General features: G+C 47.9%; 1 protein-coding gene across 1 annotated transcript in view; it reads right to left on the bottom strand.

The window, feature by feature from the left end:
- Positions 1–16,082, bottom strand: part of ELMO1 (engulfment and cell motility 1) — a 391,469-nt gene that overhangs the window by 337,456 nt on the left and 37,931 nt on the right. The window lies entirely within an intron of this gene.

Here is a 16,082-nt window from a genome sequence, read left to right as displayed (position 1 = left end):
GCCATGGGCCTAAGGGAATCTGGACTCATGGCCAGGAAAGTGGTGAACTCCCCATCCGGAGTCCGCAAGCCCAGGAAGGACAGTCACTTGGTGGGGACGTTTTCCAGAAGAGTCTCGTTCAGAGGCAGGCGTGACTTGTTGGCCACCTTCCAGGCTCTGAGATCCAGGAACTCTGGGATGGTGTGACCAGCTCCTCATGAGGAAGGCATCAGAAGCCTGCCGCAGAGCTGGAAGAAGTGGTCCTACACTGCAAGCTGCCGACGTGGGGCAGAACAAGAGGGGTATTCCCAACTGGCCTTGAAGACCAGGCAGTGGCTGCACATTGAGATCGAACCTAGGCTCCAGATACTCATTTAGCTGTGTGACCTCAGTCTAATCCCTCAGCCCCAGTTTTCCTCATCTGTAAAAAACAAACAAACAAAAAAAGGGACAACTAAGAACATTTTACTCAGTTTTTTCAAGGATAAGATGTAACGCACAGAAAGTATTTTGCAAACCACGAGGGTCCTATAGATGCTGGCAATTTCAACAATGGATGAGCTGGCCCAGACCTCTTTCTGTAAGAGGTGAGGTCAGTGAGCACTTTGTATAACTCCCCAGCTAGAGACCAGTGTTCTGGGGATGGGGGACTCCAGAGTCCCAGATAGGTACAGGATGCACCAATGCAGCATCTCCCCGTGTTGGCACCCTGCTAAGAACTTTACAGTTATCTCCTTTGGCCCTCACAACAACAGTGGAGGGAGGGATGGTTAGTGGCCCCATTTTACAGATGAGAAGCCTGAGGCAAACAGAGGTAACGTGATTGCTAATTCGTGTCTGAGGTCTTCCTGACTCCACTGGGACACCTAGGTGCCCTCAGATGATAATTATGATAATTACTAACATTTCTTTGGCATTCTAAGGTTAGTAAAGTGTACTATAGCTCATCTCATTGGAGCCTCACAAGGAATTAAAGAGCCCGAGGTCATCAAAATGCTGCTTGTTTCAAGGGTCAGCGGGGCGGCAGAAGGGGTTTGCTCCAGGGGAAGAGTTAAGTTGGTCTTGCTGCCCCTTGGGCTTCAGATAGAAAATAGAAAAAGGAACCATTTCTTCCCCCCTCAGCCATCAGCCTTCCTCATTCATGGTTCTTCTCTAACCGTGTCTGTGATGCAAACTGAGGGGTTCTCTTCTAGCTCTACATGGCTGGCCAGCCCAGCCTTCCCTGGAGGTCCTGCCCCAGGGTCCCAGTTGACCTTTGGGGCTGCCTCAGGCTGTCCCCCTAAGGCCTCCATTCCTTCCTTCTCTCCCCAGCACAGAGCCCAGGCCCTGAGTGATCCTCCTTGGTCTTTCTACATGCAGGTGGGGGAGGCTGCAGGACTGGGGGGTTGGAGGTGTGGCACAGGTCAGGAGGATGTGCCCCAGGGTACACACAGGAAAGAGAAGTCTAGGAAGGAAAGAAGGTACTCTTCTGGGTGTGTCCTGGCCACTCCCCTGGGTCCTCACTAGCAGACATCACCAGCTGCTGTGGCTGCTGGTACAGGGTTGGCCATGTTCCTCCTTCCTTGAGCTAAACCCCAGTCTCCAAACCTTGGAAAGTTGAGTTCTTCTGAATTTATTCTCAAAGACACTAGGATTTGGAGATGGTTTAGGCCAATTCCACTCATTTACAGATAGGGAAAATGAGACCCAAAGAAGTTAAAGGACATGCCCAGGGTCACTCAGCTAGTTAGGATTCAAATTCAGATCACCTGACTTTGATCCAGCATCAAAGACCACCTTACTCCATACTACCAAGCTCTAACAGACATCCTGGTGAGCTCAGCAGCTCTGGAGGGGCATCGGATTCCGTGACAGTTCCCTCCCCTCAAGAGAGAGGCTTCATGTCTAGCACTGGGTGCCCATACCTTCAGAAAACCGGCCCTCCCTGGGGATCTTGAGAAGCCTCAGTCAATGGGTAACACTTAGCACTTCTCCTTTCTGGCCACTAAGTAAAATGAGCCCCTTAGCTCCTTCCCACTTGTAAGCACTTGTCTTCACTAAGGCCTTCAAGCAAGCAGACCTCTCTGTATGTGGCCGCTGCCCTTGGAGGGAGGAGGGGCTCCCCAGCAGCTACATGGGTCCTGGCCCACCAGTGTGGAAAGCCTTTGGCTCCAGTTTTGTGACTATGAGGGGGCAGCTGAACCAACTGGACAACAGCCATGAATCTGAGTTGAATAAAGCAATTAGAAATATTAACAACGAATTGGAAAAGAACGCTCTGTGAGGCAGTCCACATTCCTCAAGTAGAAGCAAGATGCCCATTTCTCAGGGATGACTTATGATTCCTGCCCAGGGTCAGAGGGTAGGCAGCAGGAGACAGAGGGTCCCTTTACACTCCATGGCTTCATAACCAGCACAAAGTTGGAGAAACACTGCAAAGGTGGCGGGAGGGGCTGATACTTCATTTTTATGTGCAATTGATCAATGAGTATCATCCCCTACTGTGTGCTAGACTCCATGTGGTTGGCAATATTTCTCCCTTATTTCTATCTTCTTTATTCCTTCACAAGTTTAAGAAAAAAAAAAAGGCATAGAAGTAGAAAACTACTGCCACAGATGAAGAAATTGGAGGCCAGATGGGAGATGTCAGAGGACAGCTCCTTACAGGCTTCTCTCATCATCACAACAACCTGTCCCAGGTGGTGCTATCACTTTACAGATAAGGAAAGGGATTAGGTGGCCTGTTCCCAGAATCACCCAACTAGGAAGCATTAGAGGCAGACTGTGATCCCAGGGGTCCCTGGCTCCCCATCCAGAACTTCATTCATTACTGTTTGCTCCATGACTATCCCATAGGAACATGTGCTTTGAAAGGTTTTGCTTTGTTTTATTTTCTAGGAATAATCACAAAAACAGAGGTCTAGGACAGAAGGGACTTGAGAGGGATCTAGTACCATGCCTGCATTTTACAAATGAGGAAACAGAGACCCAAGAAAGAAAAGTAAGCTGCCCAAGATCACACAGGGAATAAGAAGGAAAGCCAGGGACTGAGCCAAGGTCCTGAAACAGCACTTAATGACAGGTCAGGCCAAGCCCCATCTAAACATACCCATTACTGTGTTCTCTTTGTTAGCCTAGTGACCTAGAGACTGGCTACAGAGCAAAGACCTCATGATAGGGTAGGCAGAGCCATCTACATCCACAATGTTGATAATCTCTTTGTTAACCTGATAGCCTAGTTATGGGTGGAACAAAGATTCTCTCAGTGAAGATCTCACTGAAAAAATTGATGAAGAGATGAGTTAGTAACTGGGGTAAATTTAAGCCTATATCCAAAACATCTTATTTCAGCAATAAGAAAAACATTACCAACTTTAAACTGCATAACTATTCATGCCCCACAATGATGGCTCAGCCAAGGCTTCTTATGTAATAATATAAGGACCCAAAGCCACCACCAAAAGCCCCAGTCAGACTATTTGGCTTCTTCACATTTACAGAATTTTCCCCATGAAACTAACCACCCCTTGCATTGTCTCCTGCTCCTCCCCACCCTCCCCTCCAAGCTAGGATCGAGTTTCCACAAACTCAAGCAAGAACATTAAGCAGAGTCTTTATGCTCAGATTCAGATTCAGGCAGAACCAGTGGGGGAGGGAGAGACAGACTACGTCTAGGAAAAAGGAACTTTGAAATTACATGTGAAGAAAAAGAGGACCAGAACTCTTAATAATGACAACTCCCCCAAACAGAAGACTTAGAAATGCTGAGCCAGCCCTCCAAAGGCAGTCCCAAGTTCTAAAAACATGATGAGCACATGGGAAGGAGCCGAGATTCTATGACCAAGAGTCCAAGAGCTGATAGATTCCACCTAGGCTTTAAAATCTATAAGTCCTGCCCACCCTTATAAACAAAACTGTACCCCCAGGGTGGCTAGGTGGCACAGTGAGTAGAGCACTGGCCCTGGAGTCAGGAGGACCTGAGTTCAAATGTGACCTCAGACACAACACTAGCCGTGCGACCTTGGGCAAGTCACTTAACTCTAACTGTCCCATGTTACCCCCTCCAAAAAGAAAAAAAACAACAACCAACAACAACAAAAAACTGTGCCCCTCAGGCCAGGGAAGTCTCTAGAAAGTCACAATGGATTCACACTGATTTCACCATAATTCATCTCTGCCTTTGTATTCGTTTTAAGAATATCTCCCTTTCCAGGATCCAGGTAAGGACAGGAGAGCAGCAAAAAGACAAAAAAGTCTCTCTATGCCACGAGCAGAATCCTCTAAGACTTTTTAAGGGCAAGCAGGATGAGCAAGTAACCTTATTTCACAGCCTAGGCTAGCTCCCTGCAAGCTTGCCATGGTCACTGAAACTTGTTTATTTCCTGATCATGGCCCTGGTCACCTGAGCCAAAGAAAACCTTAGGAATCCCAGGAGCTGCTGTCTCCTTCCTGCCAGGGAAAAGCCCCAAGGAGAGAGAGCACTGAACTTCAGTGCCCCCTATACCACCATTCCTACCTTCACCTTCCACACTAAGCACCAGAATTTATTATACACTCTCTGCATAACTCATTGTCAGAATGTTGGGCACCAAAGGGTGCCCAAGGAAAGTCAAGTCAACAAGCATTTCTTAAGCACCTACTATGTACCAGGCTTTGTGCCCAGTGCTGTGGATACACAGAAAGACCAGAGCCAGTGTCTCTTCTCAAGGAGCTCACAGGCTCTCCAGAGCCACCACTAGAGAAAGAATCTAGACATGGCCTTGATAATAGGATCCCAGAGAGGTCAAGACCTGCAGGGGGTAGCCCCTGAGGTCACAGAGTCCAACACGATCGTTTTACAGATGAGGTTAATTCTGATTACCAGCCCCTGGGCATTGATGTCCAGCACAATATAAAACAGAGTGACTAAGGGTGTTACCAAAGATGTCATGGAATGTGAAAGGCTGTGCAAAGTGAGTCCAAATCAGGTACATTCTATCACTGTCAGAGCCTCTGAATGCCCCCTGTTCATAGGTAACAAGGTACTAGCTGCCTGTAACTCAAGGACACTACAACAGCTCCTCAGCAAAATCTATAGCAGTGAGAAAAACACTGGTCTGACCATCTATACCAGGACACACAAAGTGGATGACGATGCTCACTGCTCAGAAATGGGGCTTGATGGGGAGGTAACTGTCCATGTTCACGTGCACCCCTGCACTCTCATGTGTAATATATACAGGAAAGTGAGAGGAGCTCAGTGAAGTTACCAATTTACACATACAGACATCTACACATCTGTGTAATTCCACTGCAGCCCCATCTCTCCAGTTGGAAGGAGAGAGATGCCTATCCATTCCTATATACATCAATTACATACTCTCCTAGCAGGGCAGACCCGTGGCCATTCTGCCTCTCCAAGCTATCCCTCACCAACTCATTCCAGACACACTCTCTAAACACTCCTTTTTTTTTTTTTTTTAAAGCAATTGGGGTTAAGTAACTTGCTCAAGGTTACACGGCCAGTTATTATTTCTGGGTGTGGTGCTGAGTACCTGAGCCCAGATTTGATCCAGGTCATCCCAACACTGGAGCCAGTGCCCTTACTCGCTGAGCCACCTGGCTGCCCCTAACACTCCTTCTTTATGCTTCTCACCAGCATGACCTAATTGGTGATGATTCTGGACAGTTTACTGCATCCACTCCAAACTCTCCTAGCCTTTACAAGGCTCTCTATAATCATAATCCATCCTTCCTTTTCAATTTTATTTCTCTCCACTACTCACTATAATAACTATAGTAATGATGATAATGATGGCAGTTGACATTTATATAATATTTTAAGGTTTGCAAAGTATTTGATGTTATCTGACTTTTGAAGTAGATGCTATTATCCCCATTTTACAGAGGAAGAAACTGAGGCTCATGGGGGGGGGAGTGGTTTCCTTAGGGTCACAGCTAGTATGTCCCTTTGGTGGAGTCTTACTTAATACACTCTTTCCCAAGTCCACAACAACTTCTGCTCTAGTCAACACCCACACCCACACCCACACACATATATACACTATTCCCTCATTGTTGCCTTTGCTTACACAGTCCTCCAGACCTGGAACACCCTCCTCCCTCCTGCTTGATCTGTCCAGATAGACCCCCTACCTAGCTACAGGTGTTATGGTATCACAGTTGGATCCAATCCCATTTCTCCATGGACCACTATCCAATTTAAATTCAATTTAAAAAGCCTTTCTTAAGCAGCTACACTAACTATAAAGCTAGGGGAAGATACTGAAGATACAAAGAGATATTTAAACAAAGGGGTCCTTGCCCTCAGGGAGCATATATTCTGAGTGTCTGCGCCCCCCAGTTTTCAGGTTCTGTCATACTCTGCAGCAGCCGCTTCAGCCTGCTCTCTCCTCTTACCATCATTCATCTCCACCCCCACCCCCACAAACTTCTGCTCCTCCCAGTGTTATCTGGTCAGCTTCACCAGCCCACATCGAGGCTTTCCTCACCACTTCCTGGCCCTCTCTGGGTGCACACATACCGCCTCCCTTGGATGTCTGGTCTTCCCCCATTAGAACATAAGCACCTTGATGGCAGGACTGTCTTGCTTGCTTGTATTTGAATAGCACAGTGCTCAATAACTGCTGTATCTAAGATGATTACAAAGTAACTCATGAGAGTGAAATTAGTTATTTTCTGACAAATAGAGGTCATTGTTTCCTATAGTTGGTAGTGAATGTTTTCTAACATTGGGCTTGTCCAAAACTGGCCTCTTGGGTGCCCTTAGTTCTTCTGCAGGACCATCTATTCTATTCCATTTATCTCTTTCTTGGGTTTTTCTCCAGCAGCAGATAATGTCGACAATCCCTGCTTCAGAGCAGGGCTTAACAATAATAATGCCAAGTTCCCCGGTTCCTTTTATTTTCTTTCCTAATTCCCCTTGAACTCCTTGGTGAGCTCTTCTTCCATATAAACTGTGTTATCACTTTAGCTAATTTAATGAAGTTGCTTATTGGTATTTGGATTGGGCCTCAAAAACACTCCACTGTAGCTGTGATTTTCTCAGTATGGATGTTCCCTCCAACAGATCTCAGCCCATCAGCTCAGTGGTTCTTGTCCATGCCCTGTCATAGGCTCACGACCCTCACGGGGATGAACCCAACGTGCTGACACTGTGAGGACCCCAGCAGACCCTCTAGCCATGTCTCTCATCTTTCTCTCTCGACACATGGCCCACCAGTCTTCTCTTATGCTCACATATTTCCTGTTCTTCCTCAGAGTTCCCTGTTGGCTCTATGTTGCAGCCTGTTCATGCCTTTCCAATGGCACTCAGCCTCCAGTCTTCAGAGACCCCCTGGGAGACATTCTCTTGGATGTTTTCAGCCAACTTGGTATCTCCCATATACATAATCCAATCATTCAAAGTCCCTTAAAGGGTATCAGGACAGTAGGAGGCTGGCACTAGGCAAGGCATGAAACCGGAAGAATCATGTTCACCACAGGTGCTTGGCACCATCATGGTGGAGACTGAGCAGAGAGTCCAAGTGGGAGCAGGGTTCTCTGTGGATTGGGAGGGCCCTCAAAGGCTGTTGTTTCTGGATGACACTGTGCAGGGGAGGGGTGGGAATTAAGCTCAGAAGATTGTGCCACCTTCTCCTGTCCATAGCTCTATAAAATCTGGATCTTAAGCCAAGCCTGTAAGTCAAAATAAAGAGGATACCATTCCCCTTATCCGTCTGTGAGGTCCAGGGGAATCTCAGATCTATATTCATTCAGTCTTGGAACCAAAAAGGATCTCAGAGGTCTTTGAGGCCAATCCTATCATTTTACAGAGTGGGAAATTGAGAGAGGAAGGACACAGGCACGAAGTGACAAAGACAGAGTTTGAACTGCTTCGGAGTAAAGCAAGGAATGATCTTTCATTTACAAGTAAAATTCCATTATTGTTTTAAAAAATACTCACACAACAGAGGAGCTGGAATAAACAAAACCCTAAGGTAAGTCTACCTGGTGGGTAGCCAGCCCCTCCCTGGGGGCATCAGGGGCAAGTCTGAGAGCTTATGCTCACTGACCTGGCTCCTCCCTGGCTGCACCATCCTTCTCTCCAATCTTCTCCCTTCCAACACAACCAGAAGGCAGCCAAGACCAGTCTCCCAAGTGCCAGCTGAGTGAGTATGATGTTTGATCCTGAATGGGAGCCAGCATCATCAGCCTTCCCCTGAGGAGAGATACTGGGGGGGCAGGGGAGCCCTGAGATCCTATTCTAGCCTGACCCTCCATGATATAGCTGATCAGAGCCTCTGGGGAGAGGGGGAAGGTGTGACTGATCACCTTTGGTGGAGAGCTGTCCTGGGTGACACAGCCACTCCTCCAGTGATTCCTTCAAGGACCCTTGCAATTAATCGACAAACACATATTCTGCTCTTGCTATGCCAGGCAATAAAGACAAAACAAAGTGACAAAGTAACTCCTGCCCTCTGGGGACTTATGTTCTATCAGGGGAAACTCTGTTGTTCAGTCATTCCAGTCATGCCCAACTCTTTGTGAGCCCATTTGGGGTTTCCTTGGCAAAGAGTGGTCGGCCTTGTCCTTCAGCTCATTTTACAGATAAGGAAACTGAGGCAAACAGGGTGAAGTGACTTGTCCAAGGTTACACAGCTGGTTACTGTCTGAGGCCAAATCTCAGGTCTTCCTGACTCCAGGCCCAGTGCTCTAGCCACTGCCCCCCAGCTCCTCCCAGAGAAGTGTAGAAGGTGCTTAAGAAATGTTTATTGACTGACACGTGACATGTCTACATTTTTCTAACACAGACTGGTCCTATAAACTTTATCTTCACCTCAATGGCCCCTCTTCATTCTCTTTGCCCCTGTACTCATGAAAGGAAGGAAGGAAGAAAGAAAGAAAGAAGGAAAGAAAAAAGAGAGAGAGAAAGAAAGATGGAAAGGACAGAAAGAAAGAAGGAAGGAAGGAAGAAATGGACAGATGGTTGGATAGATAGAGAGATGATAGATAATTTCATGTTTTCCTAGATGTTTCATCTTGTTCTCTCTCTGGCAATTAAGCTGTTGGAAAGGACCCTCTTTTTTGGACAAATCATAGCAAAATTCATGATACCTATTTATATTATTATTATTAATATTATTTGCTTTTTGGAGGGCAGGGTAGTTGGGGTTAAATGACTTGCCCAAGGTCACATGGCTAGTAAATGTTAAGTATCTGAGGTCGGATTTGAACTCAGGTCCTCCCGACTTCAGGGCTGGTGCTCTATTCACTGTGCCCCCTAGCTGCCCCTTCTGAATTATTTTTGTCATGGAATTCTGATGTCATTTGTCTATTGCAAGGAAGCATACTCCTGATCTCCAGGGCCAACAGATCAAAGGGGAGTGATAGCAGTAACTTCTTCCCTTTGGCTGGATTGTTGGTGGTGCAATGGAGAGAGGGTTGGGCCTGAGGTCTGGAAGACTCATCTTCCTTTGTTTAAATCCAGCCTCAGACACTCACTAACTGTGTGACCCTGGGCAAGTCACTTCACCCTGTTTGCCTCAGTTCCTCATTTGTAACATGGTCTAGAGAAGGAAATGGCAAACTACCCCAGTATCTCTGCCAAGAAACCCCCAAATGGGGTCATGAAGAGTTGGCCAGGACTAAAAATGACTGATCAACAATATCTTCTCATCTTCCCACCCACTAAGTAAGACCAACCCCAGTGGCTCTCAGGGGCCTTCTCTGCCAACACTCTCTCACCCAGTGGTCTCACCCACTCCCATGGCTTTGATGACCAAAATAGGTTTGTGTGCAAACCTGTATCCGTAGTCACAGTTCTGAGCCCCCATGCCACATCTCTTACATTTATTCCCTTTTATGAGTGGTTTGGGTGAAGAAAAATAAGAGAGATTCAAGGACAATTATTATCAGCCACTAATGAGCTCACACTCTCAGGGGTCATTTGCCTCAGTCTTCATCTGTCTCCCCAGGTCCAACACACAGTAATAACAGCAACAGCAGCATTTCCATGGCACTTTTTAAGATTTCCACAGAGCGCTATAAACAGCACTCATTTGATACTCAAAACAACTTTGTGAAGGGGTGTTATCATTATCCCCATTTTATTGAGATTGAAGTGACTTTCCTGGGATCACTCAGCTAGTATCAAAGGCTAGATTTGAACTCAGGTCATCTTGGCTCTAGGATCAGCACTCTACCCACTGAACCACAGCTGCCACACCCAGAGGCTTTCATTATTGGGAGCAAATCCTGGAAATAGTCCAGCAGCAGTCTTTGTTTTACAAACACCAATGAAACCCTTTTTTCTAAGGGCTGATTCAGCCAGGATCAGTAAACAGTTTTCTTCCCCACAACTGCATCTGGGATGGCAGCATGAAGCCAGGGGTATGGGGGAAGGGGGGTGAGCCTTCAACTTAGAAGAACTGAGTTCAAAGCCTCTCTGCTACTGTGTGACCTTGGGAAAGTTGACTGCCTTCTCTGGATCTGTGTCCTCCTTTGTAAAATGAGATCATCTTTCCCTAAATCCTACAGTACCAACCATGTATGGAGCCTGCTAGGATGGTCACACAAGACGCTACCAGGGAAGGCGTTTTCTCCAAGAGACATTTTTCACATGATAAAATAGCAAAATGTAATCTCTGGATCCTTCCGCAAAGAAGCTTAGCACTGACATTCGCTTATCTGGTTAGTTCTCTAAAAGCCACAGGGGGAAATACAGAAAAAGCAGAAGGAAAATGAGGCAGAGACAAAGAGAAACCCTATCTGGGCTGTTCTTTCTCTCCATAGTAAAATCAATTGGCTCGTTGTTTGGAAAGACACATCATCATTTGTGGGTCACAAGCATGGGCTGTGTGGTTCCACGGATGACAAACACTAGCCACGCACACAATGCCCCCCTATGTCTCCAGTCCGGGGGCGTCCCCCAGAACCAACACACATGCTTGGCATACTTGCTAGAAGACCTTGAGCGGACTGTGACTTGTTTGCAGGATGGAAAGGGGAAAGCATGGCCTTGAAGGGCTTGGCTGCACCACATGTTGCCCAAAGGCTAGCACCGTGGTCTGGGACCCCAGATCCCACCTGCTGGTCTCACTTCATCAGGACCCCTGCATGTTGGATCTCTCTACATCCCTGGCATGACTGGGGGCACTGTACTTGCTGCTACAGTCACTGCTTGTCATCCCATTGAGTCTCAGAACCCCAGAATGTCAGAAATGGGAGGGAGGGACCCGAAGGGGCCCAAGCCACACCTGAACATGACCTTCTCCATCTGTGATCTCCAATAAAGCCTCCTCCAGGTTTTGTCCAGAAGGGGGAAAAGAAGCAGGGGAAGGAAACAAGCATTTATTAAGCACCTATGCTAGGTCAGGCACAGTGCTAAGCCCTTTACAAATATTATTTCAGTTTCTTGGAGACCCCCAGTGACAGGGAGCTCACTGCCATATGAAGCTGAGGAAATCCTTTCATCTAGCCTTACATCAAACCTAACTTCTCCTGGCAAGAAACCAATGAGCCTCTTTGTTCTCAGTCCATACCCTGTGCATAGGCCCATCATGGGCCAGCCAACAATCCTCTCTCCAAATCAGAAGAGGATTTGTTCTAAAATGCTAGATATTCCTGCTTGCTGATGCCTCCCAGAAATGCAGCAACACTATCTGTCTGTCAAAAGGCTTTGCTTCACTTAAGCAGCCTAGTGACTGTTAAGCTGTCTAGTGACCTAGCATCTGTCAAAGGCATCACCAAAGAAATAGAAGATCCAAGAAGATGGTCCACTGACTTGTCCAGAGAGTGGAACAATGGGGGTGGTTCCTGTGTGCCATCCACTGTCCTCCTCTCAAAGTCAGGAGAAAGCAGGGACCTCCTGAGGTAACTCTATAAGAGTATAGGGACCAGAGTCCCCCACAAGCAGAGGGCAGAGATGGGCCGCCTTTGCTGTCTTTGGAGAGACTACCCACCTCCGAGAGATCCCAGGTGCCCTGGAGTATCAGAGGAGGGCTGTTTCTCTGGATCAGTCTCACTGTCCTCTCTCTCCATCATGCCTCAGCCCTGGGAAATGTTGGACATTTCAGAGGCAATGAATGAATCCACCTCGATGATGGAGCCATGGATTTAAATCACAGATTCAGGGCTGGAGGAACCCCAGAGGCGATCTAGCCTAGGTCCTTCCATTTACGGATGAGGAAACTGAGGCCAGAGAATTTAGTAGCATATCCAGAAGCAGCAGATTCAGAATCAAACCCAGATTCTCTGACTCCAAACCCATGACTTGTCCTCCAAACCCTGCTGCTGCTCAAGGTCATTTATATGTTATTTTTGTCCCTTTTAGCTTCCACCAACCACAAGCTCTCTAGCTGGAATCTTCATACAACCATCCAACTCACAATAGACTTGGCCACCAATTGAGATTCAAATGCAGAGGAATCAAGGAAAGAGCCAGACAGCCCAGAATCCTCTGTTCAGAAATGACAAAGAAACTTTCAGGGACTTCTGCATTCCTTGAAGGGAAGATGGGATGATTTTTTTTTTATAAGTACTTAAAGATAGTGCTGCCAAAGAAGGCTTACATTTGCTCTGTTTGGATCCAGAGAGCGGAACTGAGACCAGTGGGGCCTGCTGCAGAAAGGCAGGAGGGGCTTGAGGTCAAGAAGGGCTTCCTAAGGAGGCAAGTTGTCCAGGAGTGGAAGGAGCTGTATGGGGCAGTTTGGAAGGCTTGTCACTACAGGTCTTCAGTCACTACAGGTCTTCAGGTGAAGCCTTGATGCCCACTGGTTGGGATGCTTTCTTGGTCAAGCCTGGGGGGCACCAGATGGCTTCTGAGGTCCCTCTGACCTTTGAATTTCTTTAACATAAAGACAGACCACAGATAGGGAGGCTGATTGAGGGAAGATGGAGCCTGGCTGAGCCTTCAACAGTCTCCCAGACAAAGGAAGGAGGGAATCATTGCCACCAGGAGGGGGATGAAAACCCACCAGGGAGATCACACTCTGAGCCCCACTAAGGGCCAAAAGGTTCCCATAAAGATTTTTCCAGGACTGCCTCTAGAGCCTAAGGAAGTAATGGTGGAAGTTTGTAGAGCACACTAACATCCCAATGCCTGGGAAACAGGTCATGACTAGTTTAAGGCAGGTGTCTGTGTCAGGAGGTCAGCCTAGCAGGGGAACAGCCTGACTCTTCTTAAAAGGAAACAGATTGTCCTGTGACAGTCACAGGATGGGATGGGGTCTCTCTCTCAGTCACTGTGACAAGATCCTTGCCAGAGTCCTCCTTAATAGGCTGCTTCTTCACCTGGAGGATGACCATCTACCTGAGAGCCAGAAAGGGCTGAGCAAAAGTCAGTACAGTGTCTGCTACCTGGTAACTCCAGGAGAAATGCCAGGAGCAGAACAGAGGGCCGGGCACAAGGTTTGCTGATCTCACCAGAGCCTTTGATATTGTCAGTCATGCTCTGTGCACAAAGCAGAATGGCAGGGATTCAAAGGAAACGTGAGATACACATATGTAGACAATCCACCCCAGATGTGCACATGACCTATCCATGCCCGGCCTGTGGTAGAGCTTTTCCAGCTCATATTGGTCTGATCAGCCACAGACTCGCTGTAACTTGACCCCAACATAGTGATGTCATCTGGGTCCTCTCCAACTACAAAGAAAAACAGCCAACCAAGCGATCTGAAAATCTCCCCCCAGACACTGACTCTTCCGTGGAGCCCGCTTGTGCCATGGCTGCCGGAAGGGCCCCCTCTTTCTTTCTGTCCTACGTTCCCCAGACACTTCTTAGCTATTGATTGTTCTTCTACCAGAAGATGTCAGGGTCCCAAAGGGCAAAGTCTTGGGGTGGCCTACATGGAGCCTCAGGGCTGTAAATGTCTAACAGATTGGTGAATGAATGAATCAATAGGAATTCGAAGAATAAAAGAAGCAGTTTTATTAGCCTTGATTGTAATGTCCTGGATTTAGAGATGGAATCAATCAATCCACAAGCACTTATTAAACACCTACTTGCATGCCAGGCCCTGGGGAGTCAAGAATGGAATAATCCCTACCTACCAACAATCCCTCCTATCAAGGAACTCACACTTTAATGGGCATCAAGTACATATTGAATATGAGATAGAGGGATAGAGAGAGGCAGAGACCAAGAGAACAGCACCCCCCCCCTTTGATAAGCCTATTCCCAGGCCCCTGACTGCCAGGGCTGCTGACCTTCTGCTGCCTCTGCATTCATCTTGTATCTCAGGATTTCTCTTGGTTGTCTCCTCCATTAGCTCCTTGGGACATAAGTGGGGCTTCTGTCTTTCTCTGTATCCCCAAGCTCTAGCCCAGGGCTCAACACAATGCTAGCAGATACAACCATTATAAATGGAGATGAAAAGTGCTTACTTGATTTTCACAAAGGAAGGAAGGGATAGAGTCAAGATTCGAACCCGGACCCCTTCATCACAGCAGTTTGTCCACTAAGGACAGATGAACCCCCACACATGATTCCTACTTGGATGCTGGGAGACAAGAAATGCAGGGTTGGGTCCAGAGTAAGGAGTCAGAGGGAAAGGGAAGGCCAGACAGAGATTTAAACACAACAGAGCCCCTTTTCTTCAGCTGAATAAAGCACATAGAACAGTCTGTAAATCCATCATCCCCTTCTCTGGCCCTGCTGCCCAGCTGGACACTGATGTCAGTACAGGGGCCCAGAGAACACAGGAGGATGTGGCAGGGGCAGGAGTCAGAAATCAGAAGCAGTCAGCCAGAGCCACTGGGATACTTTACCAATTATGGAGAAAGAAAAATCCATGTGCCTGAAGGAGGAATGTACTCTGCCTTCCCTGAGCCTTCAGCTCCAAGGTTCACGTGGCCTTCAGGCATTGAAGGAGTAAGACTGAGGTCATCCTGGTCACAAACAGGCAGGGACTGGGGAGCCAGAAACAAGCTGGGGGTAGAGAGAGGCTGTCGGTGCTTCCGCCCAGCAAATGGCAGCTCTCCTTGGCCAGCTGGTGTTCCGAAGGTGCGATAAACAGAAGGCAGGCTTTGCCTTTAGCGCTTGCGGCGGCACTTACACGGGTCTTTAATGCCCACGTTCTCCAGAAAACATCTTCCAAAAAGGAAGGTTAAAATTGGAACGTGCGCGCTGGGAAAATTAAGCCTTCACTGGCTGACGGGATTTCCTTCCGACGCACTCTGTAATGTCCCCCGTCATTCTGGCTGGTGAGGAGAGAGGCTTGCGCCAAAGCAGCCGCAGCAACTTCGCCCACGACACAGGCATAGGGGCCGACTGTCAGAGAAGGCGAGCCCTTGAACTTGGGGCAGCAGGGGAAGGCCTCCCCACAGTGCAGTGAGAGCCAGCTTCGAGGGAAGGCATGGAGCCTGAAAGGGGCAGAACCAGCTCCACTCACACACCGGCGAGTGGGGCATTTCCATGGCTCAGCAGCCCGGCTCAGAGCTCAGAAAACATACAGAAAAGGGACTTCAGCACTCACAGACTAGTACACAGGAAATATCGAAGGTGCCGGACCACAGAATGGCTGTGAGGGAACACAGAATTGTAGATTATTCTGTAGAGAGATCCTCCCCAGGGCATCTCACACAAGCCACCCATGCCCCAGAGCTCCCACAGTGCCCCAACAGCTACAGCTATCCCACCAACACACAGGTGTCTGTGCATGTGTGTGTGTGTGTGTGTGTAAATGCACTCGAGCCCATATGCTGGAGGGGAGGGGATGAGCAGCCCACTCTTCTTTGGAAATCTCCTGTTTTTGAGGTTTCCCTAACATTTAACATGAACATGCCCACCTCAAAGTTCTACCCATTTTCCCTCTGGGGCCAAACAGAAGCAGCCCGTTTCTCTTTCCAAAATTCTTTGACCACTTGAAGACAGCCACCATGACCATCTTCCCTGGCTACCCAAATCTTGTCTCTTCTTCAGGCTAAATATTCTCAGTTCCTTCCACTGGTCCTTATAAAGACTGGGCTCAAGAGCCTTCACCAGACTGGCCACCTTCCTCTGGATTCTCTCCACCTGATCAATGCCTTCCTAACCTGGGATGCTCAGAGCTGAACACAGAATTCCAGGTATGATCTGACCAGAACAAGGTGCCAGATGGATAGGGTGAGGACCTCCCTGGGCCTGGACATCCCTCCCCCCC

The sequence above is a fragment of the Petaurus breviceps genome, unplaced genomic scaffold (genome assembly GCF_028583685.1).
Source record: "Petaurus breviceps papuanus isolate PSGF00001 unplaced genomic scaffold, PetGlider_PUasm1.0 174, whole genome shotgun sequence".
NCBI lineage: Eukaryota > Metazoa > Chordata > Mammalia > Diprotodontia > Petauridae > Petaurus > Petaurus breviceps.
This window is presented reverse-complemented; position numbering and strand designations above follow the sequence as displayed.